Source organism: Lepus europaeus, chromosome 22 (assembly GCF_033115175.1).
Source record: "Lepus europaeus isolate LE1 chromosome 22, mLepTim1.pri, whole genome shotgun sequence".
Classification (NCBI taxonomy): domain Eukaryota; kingdom Metazoa; phylum Chordata; class Mammalia; order Lagomorpha; family Leporidae; genus Lepus; species Lepus europaeus.
The window spans coordinates 32,403,697-32,420,232 of NC_084848.1; positions in this window are offsets into that span (position 1 = coordinate 32,403,697).

The window sequence follows — 16,536 nt, forward strand, 5'->3', positions numbered from 1 at the left end:
AGTTCATCTCCAGACTCTTCCACGTGGTTTTTATCCGCAGTGCACATGGCACTGCGCAGAGTAAGAGCTCTTGGGAAGCGAGAGCACCTCTGTTTGGCCCTGCGTCCTGTACATAAAGTGCTCCCTGGCAAGCCCGGATCCGGGGAACCGTTCTTCTCCGCTTTGTCTTCCACACGGTTTTGTGAGTGATTCTCAAGGACGGCAGGTACAGGAGTTCCCTGAGTCATCGGCTCGGGGCAGCTGAAGTTTGCCGCTGAGCTCGGTTAAACAAGCCGAGCATCTCTTGTCCGTCTGCAAGGTGCCTTCCTCTGCCGAGGCCTTACCTCCTCACCAGCCCCGCCGCGTCAGCCGGCAGAACTCCTCCTTCCCTGGTGTATATGCAAATAAACCTGTTACTCACTTCTCACGCCTTCCTCTTCTCTTCCAGGGAAGACTTGGTTGCCTAGACACCCCTCCTCCTTGCCTTGTTTCCTGTTTTAATTCTTGCCTTGCGGAACCTTGGTTCAAAGCCATGCTGAAGACCAGAAGACAGGGTGGTATGCCACATCCCCGACAGTGGTCACTGTCACTTCTGGGGGTTGGACAGAGGCCACCCTGGACAGCGGATTGTCGGGTAGGAACCACGTCTGCTTGGTCTCCTGCCCAGGCTTACCCATCACAAACACCACCACCCCCAACACACACCCACATGCACACGATGTTTTCCGATGATTCCAAATATTCGATTGTTTTTCCTGCCCCATCTCGGGTATGAATTGAATACTTTTTTTTTCTTCAAAAAAGCAAAACTCATATTCTGCCTCTTCCACCGAGATTTCTTGCCAACCAAAAACTCCCATCAGGCAAGTGGGCGCTTCCACAGGGAGGCTGTCCCCTCAGTGGGGTGACACATCAGGGTCGAAACCCAAGGTGGGGAGCAGGGCTCCAGGGGCAGCAGCAGGGTGGCTGGTGGCGGGTTCACATGGCTGTGTGCCAGCCCCTGCTCAGTTGTCCTTGAGCTCACGCTAGGATGAAATCAAGGAACTTGAAAATCACTTTGACGTGCACTACAAGAGAGCACACAGGAAGATCCCATCCATTGCATCCTAGCTGGTTTCATGGTCCGTGCACGGGTGGGAAGATGTTTCCCAGGGCCAGTGCCGTGGCTCAACAGGCTAATCATCCACCTAGCAGCGCTGGCACACCGGGTTCTAGTCCCGGTCGGGGCGCTGGATTCTGTCCCGGTTGCCCCTCTTCCAGGCCAGCTCTCTGCTGTGGCCAGGGAGTGCAGTGGAGGATGGCCCAAGTGCTTGGGACCTGCACCCCATGGGAGACCAGGAGAAGCTCCTGCCTTCGGATCAGCGCGGTGCACCAGCCGCAGCGCGGCGGCCGCGGCGGCCATTGGAGGGTGAACCAACGGCAAAGGAAGACCTTTCTCTCTCTCTCACTGTCCACTCTGTCTGTAAAAAAAAAAAAAAAAAAAAAAAAAAAGCTTCCCAGGACAGACATGCAGACCCCAAGCTCTGACTTGGCCAGGAACAGGCAGGGGTTCCCGGATCCCGATCACGACAGCGTCTGCTTGTGGCTGTGCACAAGGCTCTTGCCAGTGCTCACCCGCGAGACTGTCACATCGTTGGGAAATGGGGCATTACTGAAGTTGGGAGAGGACTGCTCTCTGGGGTCCAATGTCATGAGCTCGTGGACTGTTCCCGCGGAGGTCCAGAATGCTCTCTCGGACAAGGTCTGCCTCTGCGTCTGTTACAACTCCTACGAAAACTAGGGAGAGAGTGCTAGCCAGATGCTGACCCAGAATCCTTAGGCATCACAGAAGCTCTTGTGGGCTAGGGAAGCTGGGAGGGAAGGGCTCAGGCAGACTCCACAATGGCAAGAATGACACATGAGGTGGGCTCATCGGCTTCCTGGGCCCGCAGAGGCAGCATTCAACACCACTGCACTGGTCTCCAAGACATTCGGTCACTAGGACTCAAAACCAAAATCCTGGCCGGCGCCGTGGCTTAACAGGCTAATCCTCCGCCTTGCGGCACCGGCACACCGGGTTCTAGTCCCGGTCGGAGCGCCGGATTCTATCCCAGTTGCCCCTCTTCCAGGCCAGCTCTCTGCTGAGGCCCGGGAGTGCAGTGGAGGATGGCCCAAGTGCTTGGGCCCTGCACCCCATGGGAGACCAGGAGAAGCACGTGGCTCCTGGCTTCGGATCAGCGCAGTGCGCCGGCCGCAGCGGCCATTGGAGGGTGAACCAACGGCAAAGGAAGACCTTTCTCTCTCTCTCTCTCACTATCCACTCTGCCTGTCAAAAACAAACAAAAAAAAACCAAAATCCTCAAATATGAGCCTTAAGTAATAATGGAGGTTGGTTTGGGAATGTTCTAGGCAGACGCCTTTGTTAGAAGATATAAACACCACGGGTGGGCTGGGGGGCTGTTGTCTGATGAACACCAGCAGGCTTACAGATGACCTGAGACAGGTGAGTGAGGGTGGGGGTTGCTGACCACTGCAGGCCTTCATGGGCTAGCAATCTCCCTGCTTGACTGCCCACACACACTGGTTAGTGATTTGGGGCCTCTGCCACCTCTTTTTTTCCTTATTTTGTTCCACAGTAGTGTTTTTTCTTTTTTTTTTTTTTTTAAGATTTATTTATTTATTTGAAAGAGTTACACAGAGAGAAGGAGAGGCAGAGAGGTCTTCCATCCGCTAGTCCACTCCCCAATTGGCTGCAACGGCTGAAGCTGTGCCGATCTGAAGCCAGGAGCTTCTTCTGGGTCTCCCATGCAGGTGCAGGGGCCCAAGGACTTGGGCCATCTTCTACTGCTTTCCCAGGCCATAGGGGAGGGCTGGATTGGAAGTGGAGCAGCCGAGACTTGAACCAGCGTCCATATGGGATGCCGGCACTGCAGGCAGCGGCTTTACCTGCTATGCCACAGCGCTGGCTCCACAGTGTTTTCTAGCCTCTCTAGCCTTACCAAGACCCCACCTTAAAAGTTAAGGCTAACTGCTCTTGTCTCTCCATGACACTGATCTAGCAAAGACAAGTGCACTCTGTACTGGTTCTTCAATGGAACACCTGCATTAGCCCTGGGGACAACGCCCAGGCTCTTGGGGACCGTGAAATGGAAGTCCCTCATCAATTTAAAATCTCGTTCCTTCCATCCCAGCTCCTGGGGGGCTCATCCCACTCGCGAGTTCTTATTCCTGCAGTAACTTCTGCCCACCAGAACCAGTTGGGGGCCAAAGTCCTTGGCAAGTGCACAGCTGCTCGGAGCTCGTCCTCTGTGACATGCGGACGTGCCCTCCGCAGCACCTCCATGTTGTTGGAGGGTTGAGCACGCCGGGGCCAGGCGTTTTGGCGAAGCAGGCGGAGCCGCCACTTGGAACATCTGCATCCAATGTCGGAGTGCCTGACTTGTCTCAGCCACTCTGATTCTGAGTCAGTTTCCCGTTAGTGCACCCGGGAGGCAGTGCGTGATGGCCCAAGTACTTGGGTTCTTGCCAACCACATGGGAGACCCCCCGATGGGGTTCCTGGCTCCCAGCTTTAGTCTCGCATAGTCCTGGATGTTGTGGCCATTTGAGGAGTGACACAGTGGATAGAAGATAACCCTCTCCCTCTTCATCACTCTAGTTTTCAAATATGTTTTAAAATATCGAGCACATACAGGCATAGCTGTTTATGTATTGATACAATAGACATAGAAGACATCTGTATATAATAATTATACAATAAGCTATACTTTCACAGCTTAGCACATTGGTACTTAGCACAGAAGTGTTTGCCACCATTAACAAATCTTCTCTTTTTTGCTCTATTGCTGGTTGATAGCGATGTGCACACCCCATTGAAGGTGTTTTTGGATGAAACATAAGGATACATAAGGAATATAAGAAAGCAAGTTCTGCAGGGAAAGAGTTTACTGTTTATTAGCAAGTCGTAATCTGAAAACAGGAGAATAAATTATTCTGATTGTAGTAGACCAGACTACAGCTGTGTTGGGGGCCTTTAGCACCAACTGTGTTTTAGGGAGCCAAGGGTCCGGGAGCTGGGAACTTAAAGGAGCCAGGCGTGGCCGACAGAGGCATGGTACCCTCACTTTGTGACAGCAGATCTGCGGGCGGTGGCCAGTTCTGTTCCACTGCCGTGTGAATATGGTGGTGCTGGAGGCGACCCGGGCCCCGGGAGCTGGGGCAGCACGCTGCTCTTTGGCCTCTGGAGCTGAAATTCTGCCATCCGGCAGGGGGCCAGCCCTAAGAGAATCCAGAAAGTGAGAGGCTGTGGGTGAGCTCTGTGTCTATGCCACTGACAGTTTTGACTGGATGGTGCCATGCAGCCCTCTGTGTGTGTGTGTGTGTGTGTAAAATATAACATTTAATTCAAGAGGAAACTAAGCCGCACAAAACCCTCCGGGAAGTCCGACTAGGCCGAGGAGAAGGCTCTGGGCTGAGCTCCAGCCCCCTGGGCCCTGGGGACAGATCTGGACCAGGGAGCCCAGCACAGAGGGGGCAGGCAGAGAAACATAAGGGAGAATTCGGATGGCAATGGGATTAGACTTGGGGCGGGAAGTGTCTCAAATAAGACACATCTGCTGCAGGAGGCGCCTGCACGCCGCGCGGGAGGCGTGGAGGAAGCGAGGCCCGCACGAGCATCCTGGAGCCCGTCCTGCAGGAGTGGGCGTGGCCGGCCGCGGGGACCCAGCGCCTCGATGCAGGGAGGCAGGGGCCTGGCGGGGTGCAGTGCTCACCTCGTGTCTTGCTGCAGTTCCTGACTGGGGGAAACACCCTAACCTCCCCGGGGACGCCAACTGGGACGTGCACCAGTAGCGAGGGCCTGGAAATGCCCATCAGGAGGCTGGGAGAGGGGTGTCCCACCTTTGGCAAAGCAAGGACTGGGTCCTGCCGAGCTTGGCTGCGGGCCACCCTCCCCCTCACCTCTCCCGGGCACTGACGCCTCTCAGGTGTCTGTGCTGATGTTTCAGCCTCTGGGTGACAAAGCTAGCACTTGAATGACTTCCAGAAAAGAGCAATAGACATTTCGGAGAGAAGAGACAGAAGGGGTCAGGGGGTGAGACGTGTGTTCTCTGGGTTGCAGGCATGTAGCGGCTTAAGAGGGGAGGAACGGGACCCTTCAAGCTGTCAGCACCCTGGGGCTGGAAGGCAAAAGGACACGTTTCTAATGGGTTCTGCCCCTTTGGCAGGGCCCAAGAAGGCTGGCTCAGATCCTCCGGGGTCCTGGAAGATCTTTTTTTCCCTAAATGAGCTGTGCTAAGGCGGCTTGCAGCTCGCAGCTCTTAGCTTTATCCCAGTTTTCAGTGAACCTGCTCCGAAAGCTTTGCTCCTTGAGCAGCCCCCTGGGGTTGGAATCCCAGGGGCAGGGGCAGCCAAGTTTAGCTTTCGTGCGGAGGGTGGGTGGCAGCTGGCCCCGCCTCTGCCTCCCTCCAGGTCAGAGGACTGTGGGGGTGAGAGTTGGCACAAAGCCAAATCCTGCAGCTCCCCCAGCTTGCTCTTCAATGGAGAGACCCCCGGAGGTGGCACAGGCTTGGGCCCCAGGGAAGCTGGGTGCTCGGCGTGGCTCTCACGAGGCTGATGGAGCCTGGAGGGACCCACTCCCTGATCTGGGGTCCAGGAGACAACCTCACCCCCCGAAGCCCAGCAGGTGCACTTGAGGTGGCCCTGAGGAGTGGGGTTTGCATCCCCTGCCTGCTAAACTCAGTGTGTTTATCCACTTTTTCTCCCAGGTCAATGTGCGGGAAGTGCAGACTTCAGGAGCAGGTGAGTCCAGGGGGGCCACTGGGAAGGGCAGGAGGGAGGGGCTCAGGGTTGGCCAGGCTGGTCCTGACACCCGTGCACTGGACCACAAGGCCAGCTGGCCTCCAGGACCACCCACAAAAAAGGTCAAACTTAGAGGATAAGCTGGAGTTGTCCGGGCTGTTGCCTAATAGGCCAAGCTATAGTCACATTCAGGATTCAAGACCATCAGCCCGCTTGTGTCACACGGGATCATTTGGACTTTGGAATCTAGTTGGCATTGGCTCCCGTGGTTGCTAATCCAGTGATAGGCAAGGCTTTTGCTCTTCAGCCCTGGGTGCCTCGATGAGGGGGGTGGGGGGGAGGGCAAGGCCTTGCCCGGCAGGAAGGCACTGTCTCCGGCCAGGCCCTTACCGAGACCACCCGGCTGCACAACAGGTGAAGACCTGCGTGAGTCCTGGAATTCCTGGTGCCAGGGCTCCACCTTCCTCACACTCTGGGATTGCCACCTTCAAAATCCAGAGCAACCGGAAGCTTCCGAGGTCATGTGTAGGCCCTGAGGGTGGGCCTGCCCTGTGGGCTTCTGCACTCATCCCCACTGGGGTCCACGGGTGGGGGAGGGGCGGGGGACCTCCGAGAGTTGGGGGAGGTACGAGCCTCTCAGCCAGCAGGTCCCCTTCCTCTCCCTCGTCCCCTCCCTATGCCCGTGCCGAGCACACGGCCGGCTCTCTGCCTGGAGCTCACCCATTCCCCACCCAGTCTCCCTTTCTCATGATGCACCCCCCTCCCCAGCAGCCTCGCTCAGGAGCCCAGGCTCCTGCATGGTACATGCACAGGGAAAGCCCGGGCCCAGCACCCTCCGCCGGACCCCTGCTGTGCCTGCGGTCACCGGGGCTTTCTGCTGCCGGTCCTCGGTGTGGCTCCAGGGCTCAGGAGGGCATCAGCTGCCCCGGCTCCCCCAGGGCTTCTGCTGTTCAAACCTTCCCCAGGGGGACCACCGTGGGTCCCTCTGGGAGGGCAGCTCTGAGAGCGGCTTTTGCACCACAGCTGCCCCCGGCTCTCTGTGCCCCAGCGACTGCTCCCCCTCAGTGCCGGCGGAGAGGGAACTAACCAGCGCGTCCCGGCTCTGCGTCACTTCCCAAGCTCTGCGGCCCTTTCTGGTGCCCGCGAAGCCCCTGCCCCGACGCTTGGGGTGGAGATGGGGAGTCAGGGAGGGCGCGAGGCGGAAAGTGGGGGTCCCGCTTGGCAGGGGTAGTACAAAGGCCAGAAAGACAGGCAGTCTCTCTGCACTGGGACGTGAGCCCAGTCACCCCAGTCGGTCACACACGAGTGCAGGTGAGTTTCCCTTGCAGTGTGGTTGTGGGCAGTCGTGAGAAAAAACACGAGGCGTCTCCCCAAAGGTCATGGGAAATGCACTACTCATGGATTTCCAATTTCTTGCACCAAAATAAATGCAGCTTTTAAAAAAATGTTTGTTTTTCATCTACTTGAAAGGCAGAGCAACAGAGAGACGGAAAGAGACCGATCTTCCAGCATCTAGTTCATTCTCTAAATGCCTGTAACAGCCAGGACGGAGCCAGGAGCTGCACCTGGGTCTCCCGTGTGGGTTCCAGGGGCCCAAGTGCTTGAGCCATCACTGCCGCCTCCCAGGCTGTCCATTAGCAGGAATCCGGATGGAGAGCCGAGCAACCGGGACCCAAACCAGCACTCCAAGGATGCATACAGGCCTCCCGCATGGCGGCTTAGCCTGCTGCACCGCAGCCCACCCCAGAATGCATCTTTCTATTCCATTTCCCACGGACGTTTTGGAGCACCCTCGTGTCAAGCACCTAGCATGACGCCCGGCACGCGGGAGGCACCGGACATAAAGAGCTTACAGCGATTGCCGTCATAACCACATCTTCCTTCAGGTCCAGAAACCTGTTCGCCTACGGCTCCAGCAGCCATAACGCTCCTGGGAATCCAAGTGCTGGAGGTAGGGGAAGGCAGCCCTGGTGACTTCACAGCGTCCACTCCTCCTGATCCATTCCCACTCACCAGTTACGAGGACATAACTGCCAATGAAGCAGTGTTGTGAAATGCAGGCTTCCCTTTCTGTCCCAAGTACTTCCCAGTAAAGCCAGCCACAGAAGCTGCTCCCCAGAGCCAGGCTCTGAAAACCAGAAGCTGCTGAGGGGAACCAAGTGGCAGCACTGGAGGCCACGCCAAGCGCGCACAGCCGTGGCTTTCCCTGCCAGTGGCTGCCTGAGACTGTGCAGGCACCGCCTGCTCGCTCCCAGCCTCGGTCTGCCAGCAGGTGTAAGAAGAGCTGGTTGAGGCTGGCGCTGCGGCTCAGCGGGTTAAAGCCCTGGCCTGCAGCACCAGCATCTCACATGGGCAGCAGTTCAAGTCCCGGCTGCTCCACTTCCGATCCAGCTCTCTGTTATGGCCTGGGAAGTCAGCGGAAGATGGCCCGACTACTTGGGCCACTGCCCCCGTGTGGGAGACCTGGAAGAAGCTCCTGGCTCCTGGCTTCAGGTTGGCTCAACTCCAGCCGTTGCAGCCAATTGAGGAGTGAAAGAGCTGCTGGAAGACCTCTCTCTCTCTGTCTCTACCTCTCCTGTAACTCTGTCTTTCAAATAAATAAAATAAATCTTAAAATAAAAAAGAGAAGCTGGTTATGAGAAAGCCAAACTTAGGAAACCGAAATGAGGACAAAGGGACTCACATGGCGCACACATGGGTTCAGTGCCACCACCCATCTGCTGCATAAAAAGAGGTCCCGTGGGTGTAGGGATACAGGCTAAGCTCTGAGTGAGTCCTTTAGGGGCTGGCATTGTGGCACTGAGGGGTTAAGCCACCTGCAACCATCAGATCCCATAGGGGAGCGCTGGTTTGAGTCCCAATGGCTCTGCTTCCAACCCAGCACCCTGCTAATGCACCTGGGAAGGCAGTGGCCCCTGCCACCCACATGGGAGACCCACATGAAGTTCCTGGCTCCTAGCTTCACCCTGGCCCAGCCCTGGCTGTTGTGGCCAGCTGGGGAGTGAACCAGCAGCAGATGGCGGTTTTCTCTCTCTCCCTCCCTCTCTCTGTGACTCTGCCTTTAAAAGAAATACAGAGGAGCCACCTGTCTGCAGTGGAGCCACAGTGTGCTGATGTCACCGTGACCCCGAGCTTTGCTGAGGTGGCCGACGGCCCCCAGACTGGAACTTTCCTCAGAGAGGAGCTGTCTCAGGCTCCTCTCTCCGTAAGGCTTTTCCTGTCTGTCGGAAGTCCCAGCCCCCAGTGAGTCACTGGAATTCTCCCTTCCTGATGATACTGGTGCCAGGGAGGGAGTCAGGAATTGCAGCACCTCCTCCCCAGCTTAACACACAGAGGTGGGTGTTAGAGGGCAAAGGTCCTTGCTCCCCAAGAATAAAGGCAACTCCTTGGGTGTCTTTCCCTTTCGAAACTTTAATCCATGGGGGAGTGGGGGGATAAAGAACCACCTCGCTGGGTGAGAGCGGAATGTGCAAAGGGAAGCCGGGGAAGCCGTGTCCCGGAAACAAAGTGACGAGAGACAGGCAAGGACGGGGGGAGTGTGCCTCTGCCCCCCACCAGCGTGCCCTGGAGCTCTGCCGCCTGGGTGTTGAGCGTGTATCAGCGACTGCTTCTGCGTGGGAAAGGGAGAGAAGCCATCCCATCTCCTCCGTGTGCCCCCAGTCCTGCTGCCCACCAGCCAGGGGAAGCCTGGTCACAAACCAGCCCTCCTCGGTGCCAGCCATTGTGGGCATTTGTGGGGGGGGGGAGAGTCAACCAGCAGATGAGATTCTCTCTCTGCCTCTCAAATTAATTAATTAATTAATATTTTTTTAAAACTGAGCAGAGGAGGGTGCTCATGTGGGTGGCCTCTGGGTGCTTCCTCTTTGTGCTTCTGGTTTCATATGGGAACTGAGTGAGAGTCACCTACCTTAACCCTGCCCCTGGCCATTGCCCTCATAGGAGGTGCCCTTGCTTCTGCCCCGTCGGGCGTGGAAACCCAGCACTGGCCAAGGGCTCCCGGGAGCTGCCTCAAAGCTGACTCCAAAGGAGGGTGGACAGGCTACCTCCCCTCCCAGCTCCCAGACCATCTCCTCTGCTTCCTAAAAATGCCAGCCACCAGGCTGCCATGACAGGGACATGCAGGGCCCAGGGTGTTTTGTTACCTCTCCGTGTGCATTTCCTTCCTGGCTTGGTGATGTTGTGCCTTGGTTTTTCTCTCCGGAAGGTGGACATAAAATAAAGCAGAACAGTTTCCATAGTAAATGTTGTAACTCGTGTGGGAACACCCGTCAGTGTACTGTACACAGACAGTGCCTGGGGACTGTGGTTCCCCAAAACACAGCATGCTGCCCCAAACAGCAAACCAAAATACAGATGCAGGCTTGAACGTGGAGAAACCGTTAGAAGGGTCCAGGGAAGTCATGATCTCTCCCCCCTCCAATTCTTTATTTTCAGGCTGAGAGAGGAAAAGAGCGCCTGCTTGCGCACTCTCCAAATGCTTGCAACAGCCTGGGCTGGGCCAGGCGGAAGCTGGGAGCCGGAAACTCACGCCAGGTCTTCCGTGTGGGTGGCAGGAACCCAATTACTGGACCCCATCTCTGCTGCCTCCCAGGAATCAGGAGCCGGAGCCAGGTATCGAGCCCAGATTTTCCAGTGTGGGACGCAGGCATTTTACCTGCTGGGTTAAATCCCCACCCGAGTCATAATCTTAATTGAGATCCCACGTGCCTGACACGTTGGCTGCCGGGAAGCCAAGATGAAGAAAATGGTCTTGTGAGTCAGCTGTCTGGGCTGCAAGTGATGGAGACCCAGTTTCAACGGCGCAGCTGCCCGGGGAAGCTGGTGTCTCCCCAGCCGGGCAGATTTGCAGGAACTTGCTCTGCCCTCCCCGGCACGCTCCTCTGGGGCCTGGGAAAATTCCTGCCACTCTCAGTGGGACGTGAGAGGAGGCATCGTCTCCCAGAGCCCCCGGCTCCGTTCCTGTGGGAACGGGAGTGGGCGTGGCCAGTGGAACTGCCCATCACGCATTTCAGCCTCCTGAAGCCTGGATGAAGCCTCTGCTTCGTCCTGGGGACCTGCGAGCGGCCATGGGGGTGACCTGCGGCTGGCGCGGCCGCTCGGAGCTCCGTGGCTGCGGTCTCTCCCTCTGCTGCCCTCAGGGCTCTGCTTTGTCCCAGGCTGGTGTGGAGGCGGCCACCGCCCCTAGTCAGGGCCCCAGGCTGCCTCGTTCTACGCCCCCTACACACATTGAGGGGCAGGGCGGGAAGAGGGTCCGCTCTGCCTGGACCACCGTGGGCAGCACCTCGCCTTCCGGGCCTCCCGCGGCTGAGTGGAGAGGCGAGGCCTCGGCCGGCAGTGCTTCGAGCCAGCCGAGAAGACCAGAGCTGGCCTTGCCATGGCGGAGGGCGGGTGCGCTTTGAGGACAGGGACCCAGCAGCTGCCTTGGGGTCAGAAATCTGGGCTGAAGACTTCCTGAGGTTCAACATCTAGTGTAAGGCAAGTCCCAGCCGGGCCCTCAGCAGCCTTGGCTACAGTCCAGTTGGCTGCTGCGGCGGCCGGGGCGCACTAGAAGGCTTGCATGGGAAGGTGCAAACGGGGGCTGCTGCTATCGCAGTGGGAATGGGAACGGGAACGGCCCCACTGACCAAGGCTCGGCAGGGACCGCCTGGGGATGGGCCCCTGGCTGGGCAGGGCTGGGCTGGCCCTGTCCACGCTCTGGGGTTTGTCATTTCCTGCGAGAGGCTCTGGCTTCCTGTCTGCTCTCTCCTCCTCCCTGCCCATGCCCAGGCTGCTCCCCTGCCCAAGCCAGAGCTGCTAATTGTGTTAGCTCACTTTCCTCCCTGGCCCTGCCCTCCCTGTAATCGGATTTCCAAGGGATGGAGGGCAGGCAAGGCCCAGGCTCAGGAAGAAGCCCGGCCCCCTCCCTTGCGTCCACTGGGCCTGCTAATTCGATAGAGCTCCTCGCTGAGCTTGCCCAGAGGCCCATTAGGCACAAATCTCATCTGCGTCCCGCAGCCCTGGCCGGGAGCGCCCTGCGGTCTCAGCCCAGAAGGAAATTCAGCCTCCAATTCAATCTCTGCCAAAGGAAGCCAAGTGTCCCGTATACTAAGCAGCCCGTGACTGAGCACCTACTACGTGCCACACCTGGTGCTGGCGCTTCATAGCCGATCTTAGCACCCTGGGGAGCCCAGGTGCAGGGCCTGGGGCTGGTCACCCAGGGCTGTGGCACAAGGCGCTCCTGGCATTTGAACAGATTCACCCTTGGACATGAGGGCTGTGATCCAGGAGACTTCCTGGGGGAGAGCCAGGGGGGCACTGCAGAGCTCAGCCCGGCCATCCCACCCTCTGTGCCAACAGCAGCCTGTGGGTCCCCCACGCGGAAGCTCAGCCAGCAAGGCTCAGGCAGTGCGTGTGGCAGGGCAGAGAGAAGCAGCCCTGCTCATCTGTCAGCTCTGACCTTGGACGAGGGACCTGAACTCTGAGCCAGGCGTCCGCCTCTGGAAGTCGGGGCTGATACGATCTACGCTGCAGGGCTCTGGTGAGAACTCTACAGGATCTGTACCCGAGTCTCTGTTCCACTGTGGGAGGCCAGACTCACGAACCACCCCTCTGCCCTTGCATTTTTCCAGAGCCTGAGCCACCTCTGTGTCTGGCTGTCACCCACCCTCACTCTTGACTTCCTTCCCAGGAATCCCAAAGAGCTCCAGGCCTGGTTCCCCCAGGCCTGCTGCCCTGCCTTGCTCAAGTCTGTCTGAAGGTCACCTCTTCCCGGAGGGCTTCCCTGCCCACTTGGTCTGAATTAGCCAGCCCCACCCTGACTGCCCACCTGCTCCGCCGGTATTGCACACGCCACTGCATGACGGTTGTTTTGTTTTTGAGAACGTGTGCTCACTCCATGGGGAATGAACCAGGCACCATTCTGTGCTGAGGACAGAACCAGGCCCGGTGTGTACTCAACACCTACTGCTTGAACCAAGGAGCGTGTCTTCTTTATTAGTTTCTAGATAATGTTTAATTTCAGTTGTAATTTCCTTTCCTCCCCGTGGGTTAGGTGTGTTTAGTGTGTTTGTTAATTTCTATATGATTACAGCTTGGGGGATCATTTTCCTGTCTGACTTTATTGGATCAGGATCAGAGAGTGTAGCCCATAGAACCTGCACAGCTGGCCCTCTGAGTCCACCAGGCCTGCACCATCAGCCGATCAACTGCAGGGGGAAATGATTTTTAATGTTTATTTGTCTATTTCTTCTGAAAGGCGGAGTGGGGGAGAAAGAGAGGGTGGGAGGCATCTTTCATGTGCTGGTTCATTCTTCAAAGGCCTGCAACAGCCAAGGGCTGGGCAGGCCAAAGCCAGGAGCCTGGCCAGCGCCGCAGCTCACTAGGCTAATCCTCCGCCTGCGGCGCCGGCACACCGGGTTCTAGTCCCGGTTGGGGTGCTGGATTCTGTCCCGGTTGCTCCTCTTCCAGTCCACCTCTCTGCTGTAGCCCAGGAGGGCAGTGGAGGATGGCCCAAGTCCTTGGGCCCTGCACCCGCATGGGAGACCAGGAGAAGCACCTGGCTGCTGGCTTCGGATCTGCACCGGCCACAGCAGCCACTGGGGGTGAACCAAAGGCAAAGGAAGACCTTTCTCTCTGTCTCTCTCTCTCACTGTCCACTCTGCCTGTCAAAAAAAAAAAAAAAAAAAAGAAGCCAGGAGCCAATGGAGTAGCTGGGACTCAAATCCATGCTCGGATATTGGATTGTGGGATCCCAACCAGTGGCTTCACCTGCTCAACCACAATGCCTGCCCCTGAAAATATATTTTTTAAGATTTTATTTATTTATTTGAGAGGCAGAGTCACAGACAAAGGGAGAGACAGAAAAGGAGGTCTTCCATCTGCTGGTTCACTCCCCAAATGGCCACAATGACCAGAGCTGTGCTGATCTGAAGCCAGGAGCCAGGAGCTTTTTCCAGGTCTCCCACAAAGGTGCAGGGGCCCAAGCACTTGGGCCATCTGCTGCTGCTTTCCCAGGCCACAGCAGAGAGCTGGATCAGAAGTGGAGCAGCTGGGACTCAAGCAGTGGCTGAACTCGCTGTGCCACAACACCAGCCCCATCTTCTTTCTTATTTTTTGATGACTAGTTCTGGCTAATCTAAGAGACACACGAAAACGTCCCACTTTAATTTTTACAGACTTCCCCTTGCATCTCTAATGGTTTTTGCTGTCTATAATTAGCTGCTATTTGTCTGGCGATACAGGTTTACGGCTGTAGGCGAGGTATTTATTGAGCACTTAGTTTAAAAATGGGTCCGGAGGGAGACCCATGGGGCTCTCAGATCTGCTGAGGAGAGCCGGCCTCCTGTTCACATGTAGAGTGAGAACGGCTGTGGTCTCAGGACACGCGGGAGGAGGGCGAGCCAGCCCCCGCAGCCCGCACTGGAAAGAATGAGACAAAGCCGAAGCATCCCTGGGGTTCACGCCAGGTGGCACCGCCACGGTGTCGGGGAGGCCCGGGCGCCTGGGCAGGCTCCCCACAGCTTTTGGGTTCCTCGGAGCCCCCTGGCCACCCGCACCTCTCAGGGCAGCAGTGAGGGGAGGCTCTCGAGACCCCTGGGCCTGCGTGGTCTTCTCTTCACCCTCACACTCGGAGCTCCAGCGTTCTCTTCCTTAGGGGGAGGGCTGTTCAGATTCTTTGTGGAGGAGCAGGTCTCTGATGTTTTTTCTTTTCTTTCTTTTCTTTTTTTAAGAATATTTAAAAATATATATAGAAACCTTTGAGTTTTGTCCACAGAGCTTGCTGGGAGGACCTGGCTCTGACCTTCCTATGTCTGTATAGCGGGTGACCCAGGTAGACCGGCTGTGAAGATGCTGGCTTGAGGAGGATGCCACCCAGGGACCCCAGACCTGTGCCCACTCGCCTGCTCTTGGTCAGGACAAGGGGCGGGTGTCTGCCTCTGAGCCTGGCCTGCCACGCCTCTCTCCTGTGTTTGCTGAGCCCTGAGCACCGATCGGGGAGGGTGAGTGTGAGGTCTCCGCTCTTCACGTACCTGCCCCAGCCCCGCTCTGTTTCTTCCTCTGTAAAACCAGCATCATAATAATGCCTTCCTTGGGGACGGCTCCATGGTGCAGTGGGTTAAAGCCCTGGTCTGCAGTGCTGGCGTTCCTTATGGTTGCTGGTTCAAGTCCTGGCTGCTCCACTTCCAGTCCAGCTCTCTGCTATGGCCTGGGAAAGCAGTAGAAGATGGCCCATGTACTTGGGCCCCTGCAACTGTGTGGGAGACCTGGAAGAAGCTCCTGACTCCTGGCTTCAGATCCACTCAGCTCCACCCATTGCGGCCATCTGGGGAGTGAACCAGCAGATGGAAGACCTCTCACTCTGTCTCTACCTCTCTGTAATTCTTTCAAGTAAATGAAATAAAAATCTTTAAAAAATAATAATACCTTCCTCAGAAGACAGTATATATGAAACTGCTCTATAGGGGCCGGCTCCTATGACACTGGCATCTCGTATAAGCACTGAATCGAATCCTGGCTGCTCCACTTCCCATCCAGTTCCCTGCTAATGCACCTGGGAAAGCAGGGGAAGATGGCCCAAGTGCCTGGGGCCCTGCCACCCACATGGGAGAACCAGATGGAGTTCTGGGCTCCTAGCTGCGGTCTGGCCCAGCCCCTGCTGTTGCAGGTATTCGAAGAGTGAACCACTATATGGAAGCTCTCTTTCTCTCTCTCTGTAACTCTGCCTTTCAAATAAGTAAGTCTTTTTTTTTTTAAGTGCTGTTTAGGGGCTTGCACTATGGCATAGAAGGTTAAGCCTCCACCTGCCGCGCCATCATCCCATACGGGCGCCATTCCAGTCCTGGCTGCTCCACTTCCCATCCCGCTCTCTGCTGATGCACCTGGGAAAGCATGGAAGGATGGCCCAGGTGCTTGAGCCCCTGCCCCCACATGGGCGAGGTCAGATAGGAGCCCTGGAAAGGCTTGCTGTAGCCTGTTCACCAGTTTAACCACAAGTATTGTTTCTTGAGGGATTGTGACGTAATTATGGGAAAGTGCTGAGAACCGTGTGCACGCGCTCTCATTGACTTCGCAGAACTTTGAGTAGATAACTTATCGTTCAGTGGGACAGGCAAAGAAACCGTGGCTCCAGGAGTTTAAGTAACAGGCTCAAGGTCACACAGCAAGTGATGGAGCTGGAATTTGCAGCAGGAATTACGATTGCAGAACCCGCACACTTACCCGGCCTCTGAACATCCCTGAACCTCTGTGATCCTCGGATTGCTGGTCATGCAAGAGAACAACACGTGCCTCACGGTATAGCTGAAACGCTACACTTGTGTGAGAGAAAGGTTTGGCATGGCCCATGGTGCATGGCCCGTGGTGTTAGCTTCCTGTCACATCACCTGTGCACTGGGGAAATTTGCAGAGGTAGGTATTTCCCGATATCTACCCATGATAGATTATTTTTTTTTTTACCTATTTTTAAAAAAAAATTTATTTGACAGGTAGAGTTATAGACAGTGAAAGAGAGAGACAGCGAGAAAGGTCTTTCTTCCATTGGTTCACTCCCCAAATGGCCGCCACTGCCAGTGCTGCGCCGATCCGAAACCAGGAGCCAGGTGCTTCTTCCTGGTCTCCCATGCGGGTGCAGGAGCCCAAGCACTTGGGCCATCCTTCACTGCCTTCCTGGGCCACAGCAGAGAGCTGGACTAGAAGAGGAGCAACCAGGACTAGAACCTGGTGCCCATATGGGATGCTGGTGCTGCAGGCGGAGGATTAACCAAGTGAGCCACAGCGCCGGGCCCCCTAGGATAGATTCTAC